This window comes from Mustela lutreola, chromosome 6, assembly GCF_030435805.1.
Source record: "Mustela lutreola isolate mMusLut2 chromosome 6, mMusLut2.pri, whole genome shotgun sequence".
In the NCBI taxonomy this organism is placed as follows: domain Eukaryota; kingdom Metazoa; phylum Chordata; class Mammalia; order Carnivora; family Mustelidae; genus Mustela; species Mustela lutreola.
Genome location: NC_081295.1, coordinates 93,182,778 through 93,200,616, shown reverse-complemented (window position 1 = coordinate 93,200,616; position 17,839 = coordinate 93,182,778).

The following is a 17,839-nucleotide window of genomic DNA, read 5'->3' as shown; positions in this document are numbered from 1 at the left end:
GATTGACATTCTTAAAACAGGCTGTCTCCTTTGTTACAATCTAACAAGTCTAAGAAGGCATCATTGGAACAGTTTCTCCTGGGAAATGAAATTATTACAAAGTAGAGTGTGGTGAAAAGAATTTGGGCTGGGATTCCAGCAGACTAACATTGAGGTCTGGCTTCTCTGCTTACTGTCTGCTTGACCTTGGGCAAATTACTTTCTCTGAAATTCAGTTCCCTCGGGTGTAAAATTAAAAAAGAAAATTGTGCTATAGGATTGTTCTGAAGATCAAATATTCCTCACAAACCCCTCCCCCCCCTTTTATTTAAAAATGTAAGACCCATTAAATGAACTGCTAGGGGATTTTTTTAAAGGGAGAGGGAATATTGCACTCTAACCTGACACAAATAGATACAATATATTAAAGATGTGTTGACTAGGAGACACCTTATTCTCAAAGCAAAATCAATGGGAAACGGGGAAAGCCATCAGACTAGGGAATCTGTGAACTGCAACTGGCACCTAGCTTTGCAGCCTGGAAGGAAACCACTCAGATGCCCACGGAATCAGAGTTGAAGGCGGGGAACAGTGCCCCCTGGTGGACTACGAGTGAAGAAAACGCTTCGACATTCAAATCCTGCAGGTGACTTCTGAACTTAATCATTTTTTGCATATTTTTTGTCCCCCTTGGTAAAAATATGTCCGTTTTAATTGCATTATCTATCATTCTGGTTCAATTATAGGCACCTCATATTTTCCTTGATTTTATAGTCCTACTTTTATAGAGCATACATTTTTTTAAAAAGATTTATTTATTTGCCAGATAGAGATGACAAGTAGGCAGAGAGGCAGGCAGAGAGAGCGGGGAAGTAGGCTCCCTGCTGAGCAGAAAGCCCGATGCGGGGCTGGATCCCAGACTCTGGGATCATGACCTGAGCCGAAGGCAGAGGCTTTAACTCACCGAGCCACCCAGGCGCCCCCAGAGCATAAGTTTTAAATGTTTAATGATCACAGCAATTTTTGGCTCTGGAAGTTCAGTATCACTTCTTAGGGGACCCCAAGTTTCTGAGCCATAATCTTAGGGGTATAAAGACTCACCAGGAAAACACCCTGAGCCACAGCTTTCATATCTGTAAAATGAATTTGATAATCACCTGTTGGACGGTGTTCTTGGGCAAATCATGCAAAATAGTATCTGTCTTTTGTAGGTTGCAATTACTGCAAAATGCAAATTGTAATTATCACAATTTAAATCAGGATTACTGAAAGAAATTAACTCCAAAAATTCATAGTAATAAATGCAACATGGAGTAGAACTAAGTTGCATGAAGATACTAGCCTGTCTTGATTACGAATGTGACTTGTACATATGTTTTTTCCCTCCAGAATGTCTTAATTCTGAGCTCTCAAACCAGTGCTGCTTAGTCGTGGGAGAAGGATCAAAAATTAAAACTGAACACACCTATATTATCTGCCATGCTCTGAGGTTTCACACATACTTTTTCATTTAAACTTTCCACCAACGCATGGAGGAAGGTGTTGTTTCCATTTTCGCAAGTAAGGACACCAGGGTTTAGAAAAAGTAAGTGGCAGAGTCAACAATTGCACTTGAGTCTGTTTGGCACAGACGTTTCCTGTTCCCCAATGTTGCATGTCATTAAAATAACATGAAGTTTGTTCTCCCTTCATCTTCATGATTTTTATTACACAAGAAATACCTCAATAAACCTCAAGGTGTTAATGTGGTTGTCTTCTTCCCACAATTCCATAATTTCCCTTCTCTGCTCTCCAGGTCTGCCCACGCTGCATCCAAATGTAAACCAAAACCAAAACAGAATCTCCATATGTGTAGACAAATTGAGTATACTACCTGCACACTGGGAACCTTGGAGGGAATCATAGGCAGTCTCTAAACCTTGCAGAGACATTGAGATCTGGGGAGACAGGAGCACCTGGAGAGACCAGGAAAGCTCCATGCCCTTTCCTACACACCTGGTCCTACACATCTTCTCCAGCTGACTCTTCTTGAGTTATATCCTTTCCTAATAAGCCAGTGATCTACTAGTAGGAGGAAGATGGCAGAGGAGTAGGAGACCTAAATTTCATGGGGTCCCAGGAGTTCAGCTAGACAGTTATAAAAGCATTCTGAACACCTACACACTCAACAGGAGATGGAAGAGAAGAGCAGCAATTCTAGACACAGAAAAGTGACCACTTTCTGGAAGGTAGGACATGCAGAGAAGTGAATCTGAGGCGATATATAGGAAGGGAGACTGCAGGAGGAGGGCCTGGCCAGCAGTAGAGCAGTGGAGCACAAAATTAGAAGCTTCAGGAGTCTGTTACACTAAGGGATGTCTCTCTAGAGGCTAAGTGGGGACTGGAACCATTGGGGGCGCAGTGTGGTCTCAGGACCATGGGGTCACAGAAAGATGAGAGGTGTCAGCCCAGCCACTGCTCTTCGAAAAGGGACCTCACAAGTGGCAGATATGGGGAGACTCACCTTCCTCCTCTGGGAGGAGCAGCATGGAAGCATGCTGCAGAAATCGGCTGGGTTTGGAGACTCCAAACACCAGAGATAGAAATGCTTAACCACAGGCCAGGTGAGCATGGAGCATGGCTGGAGAGCAGTGAGACGGGAGGGATTGACTGCTTTTCTACTCTGGGACCACAGATTGGGAGGCCACCATTTTCATTCCTGTCCTCCAAAGCTGTATGGAAAGCATTCAGGGAACAAAAACCCCCGAAAGCAAACCCTAGCAAATTATTTAGCCCAGCCCCTGGCAAAGGTGGTGCAATTCTGCCTCGGGCAAAGACACTTGAGAATCACTTCAAGATGTCCCTCCCCCAGAAGATGAGCAAGAACATCCAACCAAGACTAAGTTCACTGATCAATGAGACGACAGAACTCCAGAACTACGGGAAAGCAACACATAGAATTCATGACATTTCTGCCCATGATTCTTTAGTCTTTCAAAGTTAAATTTTTTTAATTTGCTTTTTTTCATGATCTATTTTTTAAAATATTTCCTCTTTCTTATTTTAACCTTTAAAAAACTTTTTTTAAATTTATTTGACAGAGACAGACATCCAGAGAGGGAACACAAGCAGGAGAAGTGGAGAGGGAGAAGCAGGCTCCCCACTGAGCAGAGAGCCCGGTGTGGGGCTCGACCCCAGAACCCTGGGATCATGACCCAAGCCGAAGGCAGACGGTCAATGACTGAGCTACCCAGGCTCCCCTCCTATTTTAAACTATTTTATCTTATCAATACCTTTTAAAAAAATCTTTTAAAATTTCATTGTTATAGTCATATTCTATTTGTTCATTGTATTTAAGCTTATTTTTTTTATATGTATAAGTTTTTCTTTTTTTAAAATTTTGGGAGGCAGTTTCTTCTAACAGATCAATTTACACCCAAAATCAAGTGTGGCTCTGTTCTATTCACCCATCCTATATGTATGTGTGAGTGTGTGTGTGTGTGTGTGTGTGTGTGTATAAATATATATATATATATATATATATATATATATATATATATGGTTTTTTTTCCTCTTCTTTCTTCTCCTCCTGGTTTTGGGTCTCTTTTGATTTGATTAGTGTATATTTTTCTGGGGTCATAGTTACCCTTTTAGTATTTTGTTCTCTCATTCTTCTATTCTTATCTGGATAAAATGACAAGGTGGAAAAACTCACCTCAAAAAAAAAAAAAAAAAAGCGCAAGAGGCAGTACTGATGGGGCTAGGGACCTAATCAATATGGATAAGTAAGATATGAGAACTAGAATTCAGAATGACAATTATCAAGGTGCTAGCTGGGCTCAAAAATCGCATGGAAGATATTAGGGAAACCCTTTCTGAAGAAATAAAAGAATTAAAATCTAACCACGTTGAAATAAAAAAAGAATTAATGAGGTGCAATAAAAAAAATGGAGGATCTTACTGCTAGGATAAATAAGGCAGAAGAGAGAATTAGTGATATAAAAGACCAAAGGATGGAGAATGAAGCTGAGAAAAAGAGAGATAAACAACTACTGGACCTTGGGGGAAATTTTAAGAGATAAGTGATACCATAAGACAAAACAATATTAGAATTATTGGGATCCCAGAAAAAGAAGAAAGAGAGAGAGGGGCAGAAGGTATATTGAACAATTTATAGCAGAGAATTTTCCTAATTTGGCAAAGGAAACAAGCCTCAAAATCCAGGAGGCACAGAGAACCCAACTCAAAATTAATAAAAAAAGGTCCACACCCTGTCATCTAAGAGTAAAACTTACAAGGCTCAGTCACAAAGAGAAAATCCTGAAAGTGGTTGTGGGCAAGAGGTCTGTAATGTACAATGATAGAAATATTAGACTGGCAGCAGACCTATCCACAGAGACCTGGCAGGCTACAAAGGACTAGCATGATACATTCAGAGCACTAAATGAGAAAAATATGTAGCCAAGAATACTATATTCAGCTCAGATGTCACTGAAAATAGATGGAGAGATAAAAAGATTCCAGGACAAACAAAAATGAAAAGAATTTGCTAACACCAAACCAGCCCTACAGGAAATATTGAAAGGTGTCCTCTAAGCAAAAAGACAGCCTAAAAGTAACATACCAGAAAGGAACAGAGAAAATATACAGTAACAGTCACCTTACAGGCAATAAAATAGCACCAAATTAATATCTTTCAATAGTTACCCTGAATATAAATGGGCTAAATGCTCCAATCAAAAGACACAGGATATCAGAATGGATAAAAAAACAAGGCCCATCTTGTTTTGCTGTCTACAAAAGACTCATTTTAGACCCAAAGACACCTCCAGATTCAAAGTGAAGGGGTGGAAAACCATTTACCATGCTAATGGACATCAAAGGAAGCTGGGGTGGCAATCCTTAGATCAGATAAATTAGATTTTAAGCCAAAGACTATAATAAGAGATGAGGAAGGACACTATCTCATACTTAAAGGGTCTGTCCAATAAGAAGATCTAACAATTTAAAATATCTAAACCCCTAATATGGGAGTAGCCAATTATATAAACCAATTAATAACAAAATCAAAGAAACATATGGACAATAATACAATAATAGCAGGGTACTTTAACACTCCCCTCACTGAAATGGACAGATCATCTAAACAAAAGATCAACAAGGAGATAAAGGCTTTAAAGACACACTGTACCAAATGGACATCATAGATATATTCAGGACATTCCATCCCAAAGCAACAGAATAGTCATTCTTCTCTAGCGCATGGAACATTCTCCAGAATAGATCACATCCTGGGGTCGCAAATCACGTCTCAACCAGTATCAAAAAATTGGGATCATTCCCTGCATATTTTCAGACCACAGTGTTTTGAAACTAGAATTCATCAACAAGAGGAAAGTTGGAAAGAACTCAAATACATGGGGCTAAAGAACATCCTACTAAAGAATGAGTCAACCAGGAAATTAAAGAAGAATTGAAAAAAATTCATGGAAACAAATGAAAATGAAAACAAAACTGTTCAAAATCTTTGGGATACAGCAAAGGCAGTCCTGAGATGAAATATACAGCAATATAAGCATTTCTCAAGAAACAAGAAAGATCTCAAGTACAAAACCTAACCTACACCTAAAGGAACTGGATAAAGAACAGTAAATAAAGCCTAAACCCAGCAAGGGAAGAGAAATAATAAAGATCAGAGCAGAAATCAATGAAATAGAAACCAAAGAATAGTAGAACAAGTCAACAAAACTAAGACCTGTTTCTTTGAAAGAATTAATAAGATTGATAAAACCGTGGCCAGATTTATCAAAAAGAAAAGAGAAAGGACCCAAATTAATAAAATCATGAATGGAAGAGGGGGGATCACAACTAACACCAAAGAAATACAAATAATTACAAATACATATTACGAGCAGCTATATACCAGGGAATTTGACAATCTGGAAGAAATGGATGCATTCTTAGAGACGTGTAAACTACCAAAACTGAACCAGGAAGAAACAGAAAACCTTAGCAGGACCATAACCAGTAAGGGGATTGAAGCAGTCATCAAAAAATCTCCCCAAAACAAGAGACCAGGGCCAGACAGCTTTCCAGGGGGGAATTCTACCAAACGTTTAAAGAAGAATTAATACCTATTCTCTTGAAACTGTTTCAAAAAATAGAAATGGAAAGAAAATTTCCAAACTCATGTTATGAGGTCAGCATTGACTTGATCCCAAAACTAGACAAAGACCCCATCAAAAAGGAGAATTATAGACCAAGATCCTTGATAAACATGGATGGAAAATTTTTCACCAAAATACTAGCCAATAGGATCCCACAGTACATAGAAAGGATTAACCACCAGGACTAAGTGGGATTTATTCTTGGGCTTCAAGGTTGGTTCAACATCTGCAAATCAATCAATGTGAAAGAATACATTAATAAAAGAAAGAACAAGAACCATATGGTACTCTCAATAGATGCTGAAAAAGCATTTGACAAAGTACAGCATCTTTTCTTGATCAAAACTCTTCACAGTGCAGGGATAGAGGGCACATACCTCAATACCATAAAAGCCATGTATGAAAACCCACAGTGAATGTCATTCTGAATGGGGAAAATGTGAGAGCTTTTCCCTAAGGCCAGGAACATGGCAGGGTTGTCCCCTATCACCACTGCTATTCAACATAGTACTAGAGGTCCTAGTCTCAGCAATCAGACAACAAAAAGAAAGAAAAGGCATCCGAGCTGGCAAAGAACAACTCAAACACTCACTCTTTGCAGATGATATGATACTTTGTGTGGAAAACCCAAAAGACTCCACTCCTATACCGTTAGAACTCATACAGGAATTCAGTAAAGTGTTAGGATATAAAATAAATGCACAGTTGCATTTCTATACATCAACAAGATGACAGAGGAAAGAAATTAAGGAGTCGAACCCATTTACAGTTGTACCCCAAACCATAAGATACTTAGGAATAAGCCTAACCAAAGAGGCAAAGAATCTGTACTCAGAAAACTCTAAAGTGGGGTGCCTGGGTGGCTCAGTGGGTTAAAGCCTCTGCCTTTGGCTCAGGTCATGATCCCATGGTCCTGGGATCGAGCCCCACATTGGGCTCTCTACTCAGCAGGGAGCCTGCTTCCCCCTCTCTCTCTATGCCTGCCTCTCTGCCTCCTTGTGATCTGTCTGTCAAATAAATAAATAAAATCTTTAAAAAAATAAATAAAAGAAAGAAAACTATAAAGTACTCATGAAAGACATTGAAGAAGACACAAAGAAATGGAAAAATCTTCCATGCTTATGGATTGGAAGAACAAGTATTGTGAAAATGTCTATGTTACATAGACATTTTTAATGCAATCTACATGTTTAATGCAATCCCTATCAAAATACCATCAAGTTTTTTCAAAGAAATGGAATAAACAATCCTAAAATTTATATTGAACCAGGAGAGACCCCAAATAGCCAGAGGCATGTTGAAAAAGAAAACCAAGGTTGGCGGTATCACAATTTCAGACTTCAAGCTCTATTACAAAGCTGTCATCATCAAGACAGTATGGTACTGGCACAAAAACAGACACATGGATCAATGGAACAGAATAGAGAGCCCAGAAATGGATCCTCAACTCTATGGCCAACTAATCTTCAACAAAGCAGGAAAGAATGTCCCATGGTAAAAAGACAGTATCTTCAACAAATGGTGCTGGGAAAATTGGACAGCCATGTGCAGAAGAATGAAACTGGACCATTTCCTTATACCACACACAAAAACAGACTCAAAATGGATGAAAGACCATTGTGAGAAAGGAATCCATCAAAATCCTTGAGGAGAACACAGGCAGAAACCTCCTTGACATCAGGTGCAGCAACTTCTTCATAGAAACATCACCAAAAGCAAGGAAAGCGAGGGCAAAAATGAACTTTTGGGACTTCATCAAGATAAAAACCTTTTGCGCAGCAAAGGAAACAGTCAACAAAACCAAAAGACAACTGACAGAATGGGAAAAGATATTTGCAAATGACATATCAGATAAAGAACTAGTATCCAAAGTCTATAAAGAACTTCTCTAACTCAACACCCAAAGAACAAATAATCCAATCAAGAAATGGACAGAAGACATGAATAGACATTTCTGCAAAGAAGACATCCAAGTGGCCAACAGACACATGAAAAAGTGTTCAACATCACTTGGTGTCAGGGAAATACAAATCAAAACCACAGTGAGATACCACCTCACACCAGTCAGAATGGCTAAAATCAACCAGTCAGGAAATAACAGATGTTAGCAAGGATGCAGAGAAGGGGGAACCCTCCTATACCGTTGGTGGGAATGCAAGCTGGTGCAGCCACTCTGGAAAACAGTTTGGAAGTTCCTCGAAAAGTTGAAAATAGGGCTACCCTATGACCCTGCAATCACACTACTGGGTATTTACCCTGAAGATACAAAGGTAGTGATCCAAAGGGGCATGGGCACCTGAATGTTTATAGCAGCAATGTCCACAATAGCCAAACTATGGAAAGAGCCCTAATGCCTATCAACAGAAGACTGGATAAAGAAGATGTGATACACACAAAGAAGATGTGATACACACACACACACACACACACACACAGAATTCCATTATATGTATGTATGCATACATACATATAATGTATACATACATACATTATATGTATGTATGCATACATATAATGGAATACTATGCAGCCATAAAAAAACCCAGAAATATTGCCATTTGCAACTATGTGGATGTAACTAGAGGGTGTTATGCTAAGCGAAATAAGTCAATCAGAGAAAGACAATTATCATATGATCTCTCTGATATGAGGAATGTGAGAGGCAGGGTGGGGGTTCGTGGGTAGAAGGGAGGGGGAAATGAAACAAGATGGGACTGGGGAGGAAGACAAATCATAAGAGACTCAATCTTAGGAAACAAACTGAGGGTTGCTGGGGGGTCGGTAAGGGGAGGGATGGGGTGGCTGTGTGATGGACGTTGGGGAGGTATGTGCTATGGTGAGTGCTGTGAATTGTGTAAGACTAATGATTCACATACCTGTACCCCTGAAACAAATAATATATTATATGTCAATAAAAAACAAAAAGCATAAAACCCTTGTAGAACATTCAGGGAGACCTGGCCTGCTGTGGGCATTACCTACTGTTGGCTATAGGGACATAGAGTCACAGCCTGAGAAGTACACAGATAACAGGGGAATTTTCCATTTTATTGTTTGGTTGGTTGGGCCAATCACTTATTTAAACAAAACCCTTCCCTTTGCCTTTTAAAAAGTCATTTGGCTCAATGATATCTTTGAATCTTCTGAATTCACAAACTTTATCAGCTAATATCTGAGTTTACTATTTGAAAAATACTTTGCTGGTCATATATAAATATGCCTACACTTTGTGTATATACACTATACTATGTCAAATTTTAAAAAAACAGAATACAAAGATAGACATGATTCCAATCAAAACTATGTACATATGGATAGAAAAGGAGGGAGGGAATGTCAATGTGATTATCTTTGGGTAGTGCAATTACAGATGATTTTTATAACGTTTTTTGATAATGAACATGAACTACATTTATAATCTGAAAGAAATCTTTTTTTTTAAAAATAAAGATTTTACTTAGTTATTTGACAAAGAGAGAGGCATGACTGTGGGGAGGGACAGAAGGAGAAGGAGATGCAGACTCCCCACTAAGAAGCGAGCCCAATGTGGGGCCTGATCCCAGGACCCTGAGATCATGACCTGAGCTCAAGGCAGACGCTTAACTGACTTGGCCACCCAGGTGCTTCTCCCCTCCAAAAGAAATCTTCTTAATATGAAAATACATATATATTTGATGTCATAGCAGAGTCTCAAGGAGCTCAAAATCACAGCTGTGTACATATTTCAAGGTTAGTGTGTTGCTTGTGGAATAACTTGAGGGCAATGACCTTGGGGAATACTATTTAGAAAATGTAAAACTCAAATATGAATGGACAGTTTACTTGGGGGGTGTGTCCCCCACCCAGTGGAATTACAGGAGTCAAGTTGCATTTTCAAAACCCACAGCCTTTTCTCCATCTTTCCTGGATGGTTCAGGTAACAATTTACTTTATGTTTGTTATACAGGGAAGTATGTAGTAATATGCAGAGTTCTTGCTCGGAAGATTCCTGAGATAGATTGCTTTTGGTTTTATAATACAGAACCAAACTTCCCAGATATCTTTGGAGAAAAAAAAGACAAAAAACTAAACACTAATACCCTGAAAAGTTTCAGATCACAAAATAAAATCCTTGGAGATGGAAATACATATTGGAGTAAGGAATGTGGTGAGAGTGTTCAATGGGGTCACGTTGTCCGTTACAGAAGGAAAGCACATTCCCTTTGGGCAGGATGGTGAAGATGAAAAATAGTCAGCCCAGGAACACTCCATTAAGCTACTAAGTAAACTTAGTATTTCTGCAAGCTGCTTGAACACTCATGCAGTATGATTTTATCCTTGTCTGCAGAAGCCTGGCTAAGAGGATGCCCACCTCTTTCCCCTCTTTGAAGTCAGCTAACTAGGCATCTCTGTCTTTGGGCATCAATGAGTTTACCTGCGATGAGTTGCATTTCCCCTATATTGGTGGTGTTGGAGAAATGACAGAGAGCTACTAAAGGGTCAGACAAGGAGGTTTTGGTCATGTTGGAAATAGCAGAGGGAGGAAACTAGACATACTCTGAATAAGGAAGAAGGACTAGGGAATGGCTGGAGGACCCTGAGAGTGGGGTTCTGGGCTTGGTGTCAGTCCTAGCTTGGGTAAGATGGCAGTGCCAGGAGTAGGGAGAGCATGAAGCAAGGATTGCCCTGACTGAGGCATATAGTTTGAGGGCATATAGGTCATCCAGTTTTAAAAAATGATATTTTTGGTACTCAATTTCTTTATTAAATTATTTAAATCACTTCCTGTCCCTTCCCATTCATGCTATGTTATTTGAGCGAAGAGGATCCCATCTGTCTCATTCCCCCAGTATTTAATAGTCCCCATTTTCCCATTTTCTTTACTCAAATCCTTTAAGTAATGAAACATCATAAATGATTCTACTGAGCTCTTGCAGATTGTATGCTCTACGATAGACAGCACTGAGGTGGACCAAAATGGAGTGATGAGTCAAGGTCTGGATGACTGTTTACAATTGGAAAGTAAGAAAGTTGGGGGTTCATAGGCAAGAAAGCATTTGTGAAGAGGAATCTCGGGTGCAGTCTATGCCAGAGTCAGAACCGTGAGGCATGGAATTCAGCAGGTTGCAATCACTAGATGAAGGCCATGCATTGACTGGCTGGGAACAGTGTTTGGTGGAGCACCAGGGAAGAGAGGGTGCCAGGAGAGAGGCATATTACAGTGATCGGAATGATTCAGCAGAACCACTGGAAGTTCCCAGGTGGCTTACCCACGATTTCTTCCCTGTGCCCATATTGCAATGTGGATGTCATGCTGTGATGTGCCAGTAGACTGAGTTGCTCCAATAAACTACTGAAAATAGTTTTCACCGAGTACCTGTGTGCATCTTGAACCTAGCTGGAGTTTAAATGATTCTGAAATTGAGCTTCTTTCTGTGTTAGGTGTCTGCTCATCCTCAATATTACCCTATGGCGTAAAATTCAGATTTCTGAGCCTGCCACTCCAGGGTGCCCACTGTCTAATCCAGTGCTGCCCATCAGCTCTAGTTTTTTGATAGTCTGCATGCTCCATCCAGTCTGATTTACTCTCTATCATTGTGAATTCTACACACTGCAGCAATGCCTCGTACCTTTCCCTCCCTTCTCTACTCCACTTATCCAAGTCTCAACTACCACCCAAGATACTCACTTTCCTGGAACCCTCCCAGCCTAGGGTGACCTCACCCACTTCTGAAATCCTACAGTCCCAAAGATCAGTCTCACTTACTTGTCACTACACAAAATACCTCCTGTTGCCAGTTAACTCTTTCGCTGGTGCATTATATCCTACACTCAATTAGATTTTAAACTCTTAAAGTCATAGACTGTATTTTGCAGCCCTTTTTAGTCTCAGATTTCCTATCTTTAGATGGAGCCCCAGTGTTTGCTTATTCCTCTAATAAAGACAACAGAATCCATATTGTTATCTCAGGAATAAAGCTTAGCAGCAGTAACAGTAACAGTAGTAAGAGGGCCTAATTAAGAGCCACTCAGGCACTGCAATAAGCTTCTTACTGACATTATTTAAGTTAATCCTTCAGTAACACATACTTTTCCTCTCATTTTATATATGAGACTACTGAGAATTAGTAGAGAAGACAAGAAATGAGAAATAGAAATAGAAATAGAGATAGATTTTTCCCTAAAGAGAGAGAGTTGAATATTTACCATTAGCCATTCATTCCTTTGGCTTGGACTGGGCTTTCTTTCTTTCTTCTTCTTCTTCTTCTTCTTTTTTTTTTTTTTTTTTTTGACATGAAAAAAATTACTGAGAGGGTAAACCAGTGGCTTGTTGAGAGTATGTGGCTCCTGGAAGAGCAAAAGCAGTGGTGAGGGGATGGGTACAGTGAAAGGAAGAAGGCAGAAAAAGAAGTGGAGGTACTGGCATTGGGGATAAACTTGCCCTTCCTAAAATAATTCATTTGTCTTTCCCTCTCTTTCTTTTCCCTGCTCATCTGAGGCCAACCATTTGTGCTGACCTTTCTGAAACCCACCTGCTCACTCAGCTACCTTGGACTAGGGGATCATGTTTTAAGTTATAGGTTTACCACACGTAATGGGGCCCAATCAATCATCCCAGGACCTGCTGTAGGATCTGACTTCAGTATCTCTTCCTATTTTAGGAAGTCTATGGTTTGAGAGTTTTCATAATTGGCTAGAACAAAGTGATACTAAACTCAAATGAGTGCCACTAGTGAAAGTCAAATATTTGAGCTCTGCAGGAAATTTAAGCCTATAAACTGTCCTCACCCCCTTCACCTAGAAACGCTGAACAGACTCCAAGCCCTTTTCAAACAGCCATTTCTGACATAGCCTCATTTCCCCTTCCCCATCATCTGCAAACCACTGATAAGAACAACCGTGAACAGGGAGATCAAGGCAGGACAGCACTTAAGGTTCGCTCCCTTCGCCTGACATGCCCTGGCCATGCCCACTTTCTCTGGGAACTGATCCATTTCCATGCTTTAAAGATCAAACAATTCAGAGATACTGCTTCTGTTTGGAAAAGCATGGCTACAGGATCTCCAGTGTCCCCAAATACCTCATCAGGAAATTGCCACGTATGAATGTAAATGGAATAAGGAGAGTATCATATCCATGAGGATTCTCTTCAGAGAGGGTACTGAAGACATGAGGGTCTGAAGAGATTCTTTAAAAGCCTGTTTGAGAAAGAAGCTGAAGAAGAGACCCATCCCTGAACCTAATGTGAGTGGAGTTAGTCTGAAAAATAATCTGTGGGTGAAACTGGAAGAACTGAAGATTCCTCTGAGAGTAGAAGAAGGGAGAAAGGAAGGGACAGAAGAGGGGATGAGGAGGCCAGTGAAATAGAGCCACCTGACGTGCCTACTTCCTGTGACCCCAGAATCTCCAGGGAAGTTTTGGGCGTGAGTAGATTTTTTTTTTTTTAATAGGAACTGATAAAAAAGGTGGCGTTTTGCATCTGAGCAATACATAGATGGACCTAGATTCAGAGAAAAGGGTGAGGAAGAAAACTATGAAACTGGGAATTGTAAGACCCATTTCCTCAAGTGTGTTAGGATTGGGGCATTCTTTGCTGATGTCTGGGTTGTATAAGCGGGTTTAACATACCCTGAAAGTTTTGTAATGACACTGCTCTTGGTTTTCTAGCAACACTGGCGGTCAGGATGTTGTTGGCACCCTGAGCTTCACGCAAATTCCTTTGCTTGGCTCGTTCAGTCTGACGGTTGTATTCCAGGGAGGGGAGTGGTTTTAAGTCCCATTATTTAATAACAGTAACCCGAGAAATTCCACTCCCAGAGGAGGAAATCTAAGACAGTTGTTAGCATGGGGTATTTCTTATCCATCAACTATGGAAGTGAGCCTTACAATCTTTTGCTCAAGTGCCCCATTAAAAAATGATTAGAAATCCTGTAACCCTTGATATTTTTTTAAGTTAACATAATTATATGGAAATATTTAGTATACTCTGATGTCTGGCCCTTTTCTCTGAACATAGGGTCTTTGAGATTCATCCATTTTGTTGTCTGTATCAGTGATTCATGCTTTTGGTATTGCTGAGTAATATTCATTATATAAATACACCACAGTTTATCCATTCTTCTCTTTCTAGAAGTTTCCAGTGTTTTGGCTTAAGAATCCATTTTCTCTAAGCATTCTCATACAAGCCTGTTATGATAATTACCACATTAATTTTTTTCTTGGATACATTTCTAAGATTTGCTAGAATTTCTGAGCCATAGAGTATGTGTGTACATGTATATTTAATTTTTATAATAAACTCCCAAACAATTTCACAAAGTGGTTGTACTATTTTATACTCTCACCATCAGTGTATGGGAATTCTGGTTGTTCCATATCCTCACTGACACTTGGTATTGTTGGTCTTTTTAATTTTAACAGTTCTAGTGGTATGAAATGATCTCACTGAAGTGCATTTCTCTCAGAGCTAATAAAGTTGATCTCTAATGACTTTATGTGACATTCATATGTTATTTTCTTGTGAAATTTCTATTCAAGTTTTTGATCATTTTTAAAGATAGAAATCATAATATAATCTATTTAGTCTAAATGCACAGCAATAGTATTAAATATTTCTAGAACAACTACTCAAACTAAAGACAAAGATTGTCAGACAATAAAAATGTTACTATCTCATACTTATATATAAGAACACACAAACATTGAAAGTAAAAACCTGAGAAAATAAATCTATAAACACTAACCAAAAGAAAACTGATATCAATAAAAGGCAAAAAATATTACTAGAAATAAAGAGTGGCATTTTTTATTATTGAAGAAACAGTCCATGACCAAGATGATACAACAATACAAATAAATATGATACAATACAATAAAATACGAGTTAAATCCTTTTGACCTTGATGATCATAAAAATAAAACATGTAAAATTTTGTGGGATGCAGAAAAAGCTGTATTTACAGGAAAATTAATGGGCTTAAATGTGTGTCCTAGGAAAGAAGAAAAGCTGAATACCAATTTATCCATCACAATTATCTTAGGGTAGAAACAGCCAAGTAAAACCAAAGAGAGGAAAAGAAAGAAAATAATAAAGACAAGAGCAGAAATTAATGAAAGTGCAAAGAAATGCACAATAGAGACTATTAATAGAATCAAATGTTTTCTTAAAAAATAATGTCAGTAAGTTCTTAATGAGACTGATCAATATAACAAGAAAAGGCACAATTCACTGATATTGCGCTTAGCAGGACAGGTATTGTCTTAGATCATGTAAATATCACATGAACATAATATGAGGGCCTTATCTCAACTGATTCCTTGCGTAGACTTTGCTAGTTGAAGAGATTATGCTTCTTTTCTTTTCTTTTCTTTTTTTTTAAAGATTTCATTTATTTATTTGACAGAGGGAGAGACAGCGGAAGAGGGACACAAGCAGAGGGGAGTGAGAAAGGGAGAAGGAAGCTTCTTGAGGAGCAGGGAGCCCAACATGTGGCTGGATCCCAGGATTCTGGGATCATGACCTGAGCCGAATGTAGATGCTTAACTGACTGAGCCACCCAGGCGCCTGATTATGCTTATCTGCTTAAAGAGGTATTCAAGTCAATTTGGCAGTTTTTTTGTAGTAAAATAATACATTGGCATTTTACTTGCTGATCTGATGTTTTTTCAGTTTAGAGTGACCCAATTCTACAATGCTTGAAAAACCCTTTGCAAACCAATCTAGTTGGGTCTTTGGATAAGTAAAGCAGAGGACCAGACATTGGCCCCAAATTATTCCAGACGATGGGCAGGCTTGTCATTGGCCCAGTTGGATCCTTTCTCTTGAATTTTAATGTGTAAATTTTCTCAGTTGTATGTGCACATAAGATCATGTCTTATGTATATTTATATCTAGCACGTAGCAGACTGAGTAGAATTGTGCCCAGTAGAGGCAACATAGGAGGACGAGTATGGGAGCAGGAAATAGTACGGTGTGTTCAGTAAAGAGCTGCTTATCTGGCTTCAAAATAAAAGATTTGGAGGAGGAACACCGGAAGTCTGGTTCTCCCTCTCCCTCTGCCCTCTGCTTGCTGCTTGTGCTCATGCTCTCTCTCAAGTAAATATATAAAAATCTTAAAAAAAGAAAAAACATTTGGGGGAATTCTGAGGGGAAAAGCTGGCAGGATAGATGGACTTGGTTCTGGTTGTGAAAGATCTTGAAAGAGATATCTTCCTGTAAATGTTTGGGACTCACCAAAGATTTCCAAACATGGGAGTGACAGAAGCAAACTTGTATTTCAGAAAGCATGCAAGCTCATTCTTAGAGCTTCTCAAACAAATGAATGTTATGTGTTATATTCTCTTTCCTAGGTTGTAAGTAACATATATATGAAGTCCTTGAAATATTTTTGACTGATTAATTGATCAATAGACTCTCTTTTATGAGTTAACTCGCCAACTTGCTTATACAAAGTGCTGTGGAAGACCAAGGTGTTAGTTCTCTTCCTGTAAGAGTTTAAATACAGTGAGGAGATAATATTTATACACATAAAACAGAAAGAAAGATGGACCAGGAATAAAAGAACATGAATTCTAGATCCATCTCCTCCATTTTAGTTGTTTATAAAACACATAGTAGGGATGCTTGGGTGGCTCTGTTGGTTAAGCGTCTGCCTTCCGCTCAGGTCCTAATCCCGGGGTCCTGGGATCAAGCCCCACATTGGGCGCACTGCTCAGTGGGGAGCCTGCTTCTCTCTCTCCCTCTCCTGCTCCCCCTGCTTATGCTCTCTCTCTGTCAAATAAATAAATAAAATCTTTTAAAACCCCAAATATTCAGTAAGCATCAATGATGTGTCAGATATCTGCTGAATTTTAGATATATGCTGATCAGCTAAATAGTCATAGGCTTTGTTCTCATGGAACTTCTGTGTTCAGTGGAAGATAAAGATATCAAACAATCACCAAAGTTTATTCAACAAATATATATTGAGTATCTAATATATACCAGATGCTGTTCTAGGTGCTTGAGGTAATGATGAAGAAGTAGATAGAGATCTGTGACCACAGAGGGTTTACATTCTAGTGGGAGAAGACAGAAAATAAGCTCTAAACAAAAATAGGTAAGGTATCACATATTATTAGATGACAGGTGTTATGGAAAAAAAATTAAAAGTCAGGTAAAGATTTTTAGTAATGGAGGGGGGTTGCAGGTAAGAGTTTGGAAGAGATTGACATTTGAAACAGGACAGAGTGGCCTCGTTGGCAAGAGAATGTATAAGCAAGGACTTAGAAGAGTTTGGGAAATTGACAGTGTAGACAACCAGGGGAAATGTATTTCTGGCCAAGAAAACAGCCAATGTAAAGATCCTAACACAGAGAGCATTCTGGAATGTTCCTGGCATAGCAATGAAGCCAGATCATCTGAAACACAGTAAGCCAAGGCGGGGGTTGGGGGTGGAGTGGGGTGGGATGGAAAGCAAGTATCAGAAAGGTGGTGCCAATTTTGCAGGATCTTGTGGGCCATTGCAAGGATTTTGACTTAATGGAGAGAAATGGAGACCCATTATAGGAGTTTGAGCAGAGCTGACTGACATTTTAACAGGATGACATTTTAACAGGATGTGGCCAAAACGTGATAGGTTTGCCCGGAGGTGGGAAATAGGAGGATCAGATTTATAAAATATCTGTGTGATATTAACCTAAGCTTAACCAGCTTCCATGGCTAGCTGGGTCATCGTGTTGAGGGCCCAGTAGCA